The following is an 11,100-nucleotide window of genomic DNA, read 5'->3' as shown; positions in this document are numbered from 1 at the left end:
GACTCAATTATAATATGAACAAAAAGATTTATTCTTTGTCTGAATTAAGGAATGAGTTAGTGGCGGCGGAAGGCATCCTTGGTACTTCTAGTGTTGAAGCCAATGTGGGTGAAGTTTCTACTTCTCAACCTAAGTCGAAAGGCAAGGGTAAGAAGAAGAAGAAGAAGAAGAAGGACTTCACTAAGAAATATGGTAAACAAATTGCCTTAGGGGTTGCCAACAAAGGAAAGAAAACCAAAGGAAAGTGTTTCCATTGTGGTGAGAAAGAACATTGGAAGAGGAATTGTCCAACATACAAGGCTGCCAAGAATAAGGGTATGAAAAGTTCATTTCTTCTTGAAATATGTTTGGCTTAATCCACTTGATTCCCCGGGTGTGTGGATTCAGTTGTACTAATCATATCTCAGTCCTTTTGTGGGGTTTCGTGGAGACCGTAAAGTTGAATTCAGGGAGAACTATTTCTTACTTTGGCTGATGGGAGCAAGATTCCGGTTGAAGCTGTTGGAGTGTTTAATTTGTGTTTTAAGTCTAGAGTTTTAATATTGGAAGACTGTTTGTATGTACCTAATGTTCGTAGGAATTTAATTTCTGCAACTTACTTAGGTAAACATGGATATTGTGTTATCCTGAAAGACAATGTTGTAATAAAGAAGGATAAAGATATGTTCTGGCAATATTGTGGATGGTTTTTATATTTTAACTCCTGATAAGCATGAATTATACAATTCTGAATTAGATAGTAACTCTTATGTGAAATCATTAAAGAGAAAGTTTCCTTCTACTAGTGATGCATATCTATGGCACTTGCGTTTAGGTCATATTAATTCAAGTAGGATTCAAAGACTAATCAAAGATGGACTTTTACAGCCCATGGACTTTGATAGTTTTCCAGTTTGCGAATCTTGTTTGGAAGGTAAGATGACCAAACGACCTTAATGCAAAGGGTAGAAGAGTCCAAGATTTGCTAGAACTAGTACATTCAGATGTATGTGGTCCTATGTCAATTCAAGCAAGAGGTGGCTATGAGTATTTCATTACTTTCACTGATGATTACTCTAGATTTGGTTATGTGTACCTAATGAAACGGAAGTCCGAAGCCTTTGAAAAGTTCAAAGAGTTTAGGGCTGAAGTTGAGAATCAATCGGGTAAACACATAAAGGCCATTCGATCTGATCGAGGAGGCGAATACCTTCTTGGTGATTTTAAGGATTACTTGACTGAAAATGGGATTATATCCCAATTGACTGCACCTGGAACTCCACAACAAAATGGTGTAGCAGAAAGAAGGAATAGGACTCTTTTAGATATGGTTAGGCCCATGTTGAGTTATTCGACTCTACTAATTCCTTTTTGGGGATATGCCTTAAATACTGCAATGTATCTTCTGAATTTAGTACCTTCGAAGTCTATTCCTAAAACACCTGTAGAGTTGTGGAATGGGCGTAAGCCTAGTATGAGACATCTCCACATTTGGGGTTGTCCAGCACATGTGTTAAAAGGAAAGTCTGACAAGTTACAGTCTAAAACAGAAGTGGTATTTTTTGTAAGGTATCCGAAAGGAACAGTTGGAGGTTTATTCTATGGTCATAAGGATAATAAAGTGTTTGTTAGCACAAATGCCAAATTCTTGGAAAATGACTATATGAATAATTTTACTCCTAGAAGTAGAGTTGTCTTGGCTGAAATGAATGAACCTATAGTTGAAAAACCAATGGATGAAACTAGGGATGATGTGACTGTATTAGATACACCACAAGATACTACTCATGAGATGTCTAGTACACAGGTGCCTCGTCGTAGTGGGAGAATTGTTCGGCCTCCTATAAGATTCATAGGCTTGGGGGAAACTTATGAGGCTATCTCAGAAGAGGCTGAATCGGATCCTTACACTTATGATGAAGCAATGAATGATATAGATGCACATCATTGGGTCCAAGCTATGAAATCTGAATTGGATTCTATGGATTCCAATCATGTATGGGATCTTGTAAAGGCGCCTAATGGCATTAAACTTGTTGGTTGCAAATGGGTTTACAAGAGAAAGAGAGGGATAGATGAAAAGGTTGAAACCTTTAAAGCAAGACTAGTGGCGAAAGGGTATACACAAAAAGAAGGTATTGATTATGATGAAACTTTTTCGCCAGTAGCCATGCTTAAATCTATCGTAATTCTCTTATCCACGTCGCTCATTATGATTATGAGATTTGGCAAATGGATGTCAAGACTGCATTTCTTAATGGCAATCTTGAAGAAGAAATATACATGTTGCAACCAGAAGGTTTCATAGTAAAGAACCAAGAGCATATGGTATGCAAGTTGAATAGGTCCATTTATGGACTTAAACAAGCATCTAGGTCATGGAACATTAGATTTGATCAAGCAATCAAGTCATTTGGTTTTGAACAAAATCTTGATGAACCATATGTGTACAAAAAACATCGAGACAAAGTAGTAATGTTCCTAGTACTTTATGTAGATGATATTCTACTCATTGGGAATGATGTAGGGGTAATGTCATCGGTTAAAGTTTGGTTGTCAAGCCAATTTGATATGAAGGACTTGGGTGAGGCTAACTTTATTCTAGGGATCAAGTTTTGGCGAGATCGCAAGAATAAGATGTTAGGCTTATCACAAGATGGATATATAGATAAGGTTCTAGAACGGTTTAGCATGCAAAACTCCAAGAAAGGATTGCTTCCTTTTAGACATGGAGTTCCTCTGTTTGATGACCAAAGGCCTAAGACTCAAGAGGAAGAAAATATGATAAGACAAGTTCCTTATGCTTCTACAGTGGGAAGTCTCATGTATGCCATGCTTTGTACTAGACCAGATATTTGTTATTCAGTTGGCATGGTCAGCCGATATCAATCAAATCCAGGACCAAAACATTGGCAAGCTGTAAAGCATATTCTCAAGTATCTTAGGAGAACGAGAGATTATATGCTTGTTTATCATAGTGAGGATTTAATTCCCATTGGCTATACAGATTCAGATTTTCAATCAGATCTAGATTTCAGAAAATCCACTTCAGGATGTGTTTTCACCTTGGGAGGTGGAGCCATAAGTTGGAGGAGTGTTAAGTAATCTTGTATTGCGGACTCTACCATGGAAGCCGAGTACGTTGCTGCTTGTGAAGCAGCAAAGGAGGCTGTTTGGCTCAAGAAATTCCTTTCTGATCTTGGTGTTGTAAGAATAGAGCAACTTCCCATCACATTGTTTTGCGACAATAGTGGAGTGGTTGCACAATCCAAAGATCCAAGGAATCACAAGAAAGGAAAGCACATTGAGAGGAAGTACCACATCATTCGAGACATTGTTGCTCGTAGAGATGTTGTGGTAGCAAAGATTGAAAGTGCAAATAATCTAGCAGATCCTTTTATCAAAGCCTTACCTCAAAGGAATTTCGAGTCACATTTGGAGGGAATGGGAGTTAGATTAGTGCACAATAGTCTTTAGGGCAAGTGGGAGATTGTTAGGATTAGTGCCCTTAAATCCTATTATATGATGCTATGTATGATATTATGTATGACATTATGTATGACATGATGTATGACTTAATATTGTGTTTGATAAAGTTATTTTATTATTATCCAAAATAATGGTAACATGAATATGGGACATTATCATATAGTCCATGAGATGCATTGTATGTGATTTATGTGAAAAGTTACAGAAGATGTAAATCATAAGTTCTTTGTAAACTCAGAATTTATAGTTCGTAGTCGGTGATGAAATTGGGCATTTCATCTGCGAAGACTATAACGTGTCAACTAAGATGATTTGTCTTGATCATGGAAGTGGAGACTTCTAGTTGATATGTTGATATGTTTTAAGAGTTAAGACATATTGAACAGGACCGCTGTGAGATTTATTATTCTCCTAATGACTGTCAAATGAATAATAAATCTCACGACTTTTATTTGCATGAACTCTTAATCCTGAGAGAATAATGGACCTGATCATGAGGTGTAGGTTGCTTTGATATATCAGGAGTGAGATCTAAAGTGACGGTCAAAATCTCAGTATGTTGGGCAGCCACATTTAGTGTTGATGGAACATATATTCTCAAGATGGAATTCATAGTATCTTGATGAAGATATAAAATATTCCCTTGAGATAAGTTTAATGGGTTCCGTTATTCAGAGAGTTAGGCCTAACCACTTTAGTAAGAAATTACTAAAGTATATATTTATGAAATTGGATTTCATAAATATATAATGAATAACTTTAAAGAATTAAACCGGGTACTCAAGGATAAGATGTAGTAATTTACAAAGTGGCAGTCTACATTTATGACTTTGTGTTACTACGAATATTTTATGAAGGAGTTACGTGTATAATAAAGTCTTGGGATATAATTTATTAATAAGGCCTAGAGTGCAATTATATTTATATAGTGGTATTAAATATAATTAATGGTAACTTTGGACTTGTCAAGAGTTGACAGAAAAGCCCAAGGCCCATTGGAGCTAGTGTCTTATTGGTCCCTTTTGGTCCTACTCCAAGCCACACAGTAAAGCCCAATTGGAAAGGCCCAATAGGCCAGCCCAATTAGATAATCAGTTAGTTATAAAGGGAAAAACATACAGAATTTTTATTAGAAGAGATTAGAAAAGAAAAAGAAACGGTGTGTGAGAGAGTGTGAGACACACTTTCATTCTCCCTTTGAAAAACTGATTGAGAGACCACACATCTTGGGCGTAAAGTGGAATTGGAGTGAAGATTAAAAGTGTTCACAAGTGCTTCTAATCTTTGTTTTGAATTTCTCCACACCAAGGTACGCTATCTTGTTCTTAAATTCTGAAATTTACATTGTGCACGTTATCAATCATGAATGAAATAGATCCTAGTTCGTTGCTTCCGCTGTGGGTTTTGTATGAGATACAAAACCAGATTTTTTCCTTCACCTATTACGCTTATTAGGATCGCCTTTCATTTTCTTTGGCCACTTCAAGGACGGATCATCCTTGATTTACATAAGCACTTGCTCTAGTGGCGTATTCAGGGGTGTGTATTGCTAATTTCTCGTTGAGGAACTCGCCTTCTTACCATCTTTTTCTTTTTTTTCTTCTACCCGCGACTTCTTTGGACGAGGACCCTGATCTGGATACCACTGGTGACCTGCTTCCGAGCGTTCTGACCTCTTTCTCTTCTTAGCTATAATAGCGTCTTCAGCATTCATGAAATTTTCGGCCGAATAGACGAGTTCGGCCATAGTCTATGGTTCTTGCTCGTAGAGCTTATGAATGAACAAGTCAGAGTTAACCCCATTATGGAAGGCGGCCAATAACAACTTGTTGTCCATCTTATCCACCGTCAAGGCTTCTTTGTTGAACCGGGTAATGAAGGACCGTAAACTCTCATTCTCCTTTTTCTCAATAGTCAGCAAACTGGAAGAGGAACGCTTGTGGCGTTGTCCTCCAATGAAATTATTGACAAACAACTTACTCAACTCCTCAAACGATCCCACAAAGGTTGGAGGTATTTTGCTGAACCACACCCGCGCTGGTCCCTTAAGTGTGGTAGGGAATGCTCTACACATAATCTCGTCCGGAACCCCCTAAAGGTGCATGGTGGTCTTGAAAGTAGCGATGTGATCACAGGGATCTCGGTTTCCATCATATGAATCCAAGGAAGGCATTTTGAATTTCGGGGGTAGGGGGTGACTGTTGATGGAAGCTGTGAAAGGGGAGTCCGTTCGGTGAACTAAATCATCCACGGGGTTTGCCTGCCTCATATTCTCCTTCATTTCATCCATGGCTTTTCTTATCTGGTCCATCTCCTTCTCCAAGTGTGGCACTCCTCTTGAAGCAGTACCCCTCGATTGATTTTCGGACTCTACATTTTCTCCTCCACCTTCCTAACTCTAGGCTCGTCCTTCTGTGTGCCCTTCATGGCACTGCCTCCTTAGATTAATCTCCCTGTTCAACTCCTGATTCTGATGGGTCAATTCCGCCATAGCGGCAGCCATGGACTGTATATGTTGAACAGAAGGGGGTTGCATGACAGACGCTGACTGAAAATCGCAAAGGGGATTACTAGAAGCATCCCTACTCTCTTGGTGGCCTGGGCTAGTAGCCCTTGATCTTGTTAGAACCATTCAGCCTTTTGTCTAGGAAAAACTAATCGTTGAAAATAAGCAATTGAACGAAAAGAAAACTTATCCCCACAGACGGTGCCAATTGATGATGCGAAGAAAATCAGTAGGCTGGATGCTTCGGACTTGAAAGGACTACTGGCTATCTTGATGGCCTGAAAAAGGAAGAAAAGCAATCAAAGGTGACCGGGGTTGCTGGCCAAGAACCCTCCGATAGCAAAGTTAGTTTTTCTCTCTCAAATTTTGGAGTTCCAACTTTTTAGGATGTGTAAAAAGCGTACCTTTGTTTGGTCTGAATGAACGTTTATATAGTGTCCTAAAGACAGTTATCAATTTCGTAAGCTCCCCTAGATTTGAGGAGGAATGAGGGTTCAAGGATAACTTCCACAACTGCTTAGGAGTTACCTTTTTCTCACATAACGGTCACTGGAATTTATGTGTGTAATAAGGAGTCGTGGTGCACACTCAGGAATTTTCCTAAGTGCCAAAGGCTCGTCCAGGGGTCCTCCTGTCAAGTGTATTTAGCTTTCTAGGAAGGTCATTCCCCTATGGACGACCTTGTAAGGACAAGGTTGATGGCTCCCATGGACGAGATGGTGAGGTTTTGTAAAATCTGACCATGAGAACCTCGTCCAAGCATTCTCTTGCAAGGACGAGGTTCTTTCAACATTTGCTTTCCTAGTCTTGTCTTGGACGACCTCTATAGACGATGTTGGAGTTGCATTTTATCATACCCCATCAATTTCTATGTTATAATTATTTTGTATTTAATATTATTTATATTCTTCTTTAATTTTGTCTCATTTTTATTATGAATACCATTTTAATAGAATTGCAATGGGAAATAAAAAGGATACTTAGAAGGTCAAGGACACCAAGACCAACTTCAGGTGGTCACAACCAATGCAAAAGTTATTATTTGAGATACTTGCAGTCATGTAGACGAGGCTTTTAATAGAAATAAGCAATCCAACACATTTAAACATGCATCATATGTTAAAGTAGCTGAAGCAATTACTAAGAAATTTATGACTGAATGTACCCCAAAGCATGTGAAACATCGCTTTAAAACACTCAAAACCAATTGGAATACAATTGCATTACTTCGTAATAAGAAAAGCGAGTTTGAATGAAATGATTATTTGAAAATGATTACCTGTGATAGGACAGTGTATGACGAAGAAGTTAAGGTAAGAAAAAAATTTTAATTTTATAGGTAGAAACTTTTTAGTTTGTATCATTAATTGTAAAGTTTAAAGTTTAAAACTTTTTAAAAGAACATACTAAGGCAACAACTTTAAGATTACATATAACTATTTATATTGAAAGCTCGGATTTGTGTTAAAAACACAAGAGCTGTTTAGACCCCAAATTTAAAAAAAATTACGGCTCGATTGATTTTACTATAACTTAAACTAAGTGCTGAATATAGTAAATGTAAGCGACAAACAATAAAGCTACTCTAAGCCATATTCATCATATCACAGCAGTAAAATGAAAGCTAAAAGAGTAGGGAAGAGAAATGCAAACACAAGATAACACGCCGATGTGTTATCGAAGAAGAAACCGAAGAACTCTGTGAAAAACCTCTCTGCCGCCCTCCAAGCAGTATATCGATCCACTAGACAATAAGTTGGGATACACGAATAGCAAGAAATCCTCCAAGCCTAATCTACCCAGTGCACCTAAGCCCTCCAAGCTCCTACTCCAACAAGGCTTCTCGAAACTGTGTCTTATCTAGTTTTTTGGATCCCGCAATGCGCCCGATTGCATCTGCCAAAACTGAGCTTCTTGCAATGCTTCCCAGTAGCACCAAAACCTTACTTGACACTCAAAATGGGTGTGGTAAGTGTTTGGGTTATTAACCTCTCAAAGATATGGATATGGAGATATAGAAGTTGAGGAAAACCACAATGGATTGTGTAAATGATTGTGGGTATGACAATCTCTATCTCTCAAGGGTTGTGTGGCTAGGGTTTTTCTCTCTAAAAAGTACTCCTCTCAATATGTGGGTAATGAGGATATATATAGTGTGGGTGAGGATGTAGTGGAGCAGATATGACAAAATAGCAAAACAGAATGTTTCGCAGGTATCTCGCGAGAAGGCTTTACCCGCAAGACACTCGCGAAAACCAGCTGTCACCATCTGTCATGACTCTTCACATTCTAGTCATGTGTTGAGCACATGCTTTACTTCGTGGGAAAGCTACTTGCGACCTACCCGCAAAAACTTCTTTAGTCTTCAATGTTGCCTTGAGTCTTCACACTTTCTCTCACACACAACCCTTACAAAGAAATCCCACATAAAATACAGGGTACCTAAAATTGAACAGAAATATTATCAAATTTGGCACGGAATTAAAATCAACACACAATAGTTATAAAAACACAACTTTACATATATAATTCAAAGCCTACTAATTCAACATGTGTAATTTGCCCATGATGGCCAAAATGGACATTTACCCCTTTCGCCAAAACTTTTTAGTAAAAAGCTCCTTGTCTGAAACTAATTAGGGAAATACCCCAGCTTTGAAACTCGAGTTTCTAAAAATCGAGTTTCAATATAAAACTCAATTTTTAGACAATCAAGTTATTGGGAACTGAATTTAAAAAAAAAAAAAAATATATATATCTAGAACTCGAGTTTCAGATAGGGGGCATTTTGCTGGAAAGTTTGTGAGAAAATGGTAAAACCTCATTTTGGCCGCCCGATGTGTTAAACTCTGACTAACATGTTTTAATCTCTAACTCACTCAATCCTATTTATTCTACTTGGATATAGTGGGATTACTAACTGATGGGGGATAAAACAAACATGACGGTACCACCACATGTAAAAATCGTTGTGATAGGGTGACAGGTGATATGATCAAGGAGGACGGATGCGTTGTGGACGAACAGGTAGAATGGATGCACATAATTTCCCCCCTTCTACTCCGGGCTACCTCAAATCATACTATATGATTAGGGCTGACGTGACCTTGATTGTGATTCACGCCAACGTGTATATGAAGAACTCTTGCGCTACACGTTAAGCCTTGATTGAAAATTCATATAAGGAAAAGAACTCTAAGAGATACAGAATTTCACGAGTCACTCTCCTAGAAGGAAAGGATTACTTGACCAAGGCGAGAATCTCGGCCCTACGCTACTATATATACTCCAAAACCCTCACAAAGCAAGGTATGCACATTTGACTCAACTCTAGCATTTTAGGGTTGAAAAGAAATTCTAACTTGACCTTCGGAGGGTTTTTGGCCGGCACCACACCGGTGCTCTCTTTTAGGTCTCTTTGTTTTCTGTTTGCAGGTTTGATTTAAGTTGGAGAGTGCTCGCAACTTATTGGTGATATTTTCGACATCATCAGTTGGCACCGTCTGTGGGAACTCGAGAGTAAAGGGAAAACTAATTCATACTTTGCTCTATTCCAAGGACAAAAAGTTGCATGGTACTCACCAGATCAATGGCGACAGTCAACAATCAAGGCGAAGAACCGCATGCTACAGCGCTAGAAAGGCAAGTTCAGACGCTTGCTGCTGCTGTTGAGCGCCTCACTAAACAGAATCACGATTTAGAAGAGCAACTACGGCAGATGATTGCGCAACCAAGTGCACCAGGGGAGGACCAGGAAGTCGCGAGCCCGGAGGGGAGGAATGTCGTCAGGCCTGAAGGTAGCACCGCACCGACAAGGCCGGAGAGACCAGAGACAAACCCGCCATCTGCCTCGGACTCCCTGCCACCTCATATCACAGCCGAGATGCAAGAGATGAGGGAACGCATGGATGTGATGATGAACGCCCTTAGAGGACGGGTATCCAGCAACCTGGACGACCTAGTCCATAGAACAGATTCGCCTTTCACAGCGTTGGTAAATTCATGCCCCGTTCCTCCAAAGTTTCGCATGCCCCATGTGGAAAACTACGACGGATCCAAAGACCCGTTGGATCACCTGGAGTCTTTTAGAACCCTAATGCATCTTCGTGGGGTGTACCGTATGAAATCATGTGCGGGGCTTTTCTCACCACCTTGAAGGGGCCTACGAGGGATTGGTACAGTCGACGCCTAATTCTACTCCGGCACTTTTAAGAACCGGGGCGTTACGCGCACAGTTCGTATCACACTTTATTGGAAGTCATCGACACAAGAGGTGTATTGCGTGTATACTGGGCATTAAGCAACGAGAAGACGAGACATTAAGGTCTTATATAGCCCGCTTTAACAAGGAATCCCTCTCAATAGACGAAGCAGATGACAAGATACTTGTGGCAGCATTCACGAACGGGCTACGAGAGGGTAAGTTCTTGTTCTCTCTATGCAAGAATGACCCAAAGACTATGTCCGATGTATATTACAGGGTGACGAAGTATATGAACGCGGAGGATGCCTTGTTGGCCAGAGACGACTATAAACCAAGAAAAAGGGAAAGACAGGAAGATACGAAACCAGATAATGGAAGAAAAATGGCAAGAACCAGAGATCGACGAGAAGACCGGAGATCCAAACCACCTTCGGGGAGGTTTACAAGTTTTACCCCCCTCACAGCCCCAATTGACCAGGTGTTAATGCAAATCAAAGATGAAGGAACCTTGACGTTCCCGGGCAAGTTGAAGGGAGATCCAAACAAGAGGCCACGAGATAGATACTGCCATTTTCATCGTGACCACGGCCATGATATGACGGACTGTTATGACCTGAAGCAACAGATCGAAGCCCTGATCAGGCAAGGAAGGTTGCAGAGGTTCGTGAGGAAGGAGAGAACGGATCAACCCCAGGAGCAGAATCCTAAACGGGAAAACGAACGTCCCGTACCAGCGTACATACGGATGATAATAGGGGCAAGTACTTTTAACGGGGTCGTCTAAAAGGCCAGAAAGACCTATTTACGGGATGGTGCAAAGTGTCCGGTCGACGGCTCTTCACTAGAAAGAATACGACGGAATGTACCCGCATCGAGTTTTCTCGAAGAAGAGGCCCGGCGCCTTCACCACCCCCGTGACGAC

Source organism: Castanea sativa, chromosome 5 (genome assembly GCF_040712315.1).
Source record: "Castanea sativa cultivar Marrone di Chiusa Pesio chromosome 5, ASM4071231v1".
NCBI classification, from domain to species: domain Eukaryota; kingdom Viridiplantae; phylum Streptophyta; class Magnoliopsida; order Fagales; family Fagaceae; genus Castanea; species Castanea sativa.
Note: the sequence above shows the minus strand (reverse complement) of the source record.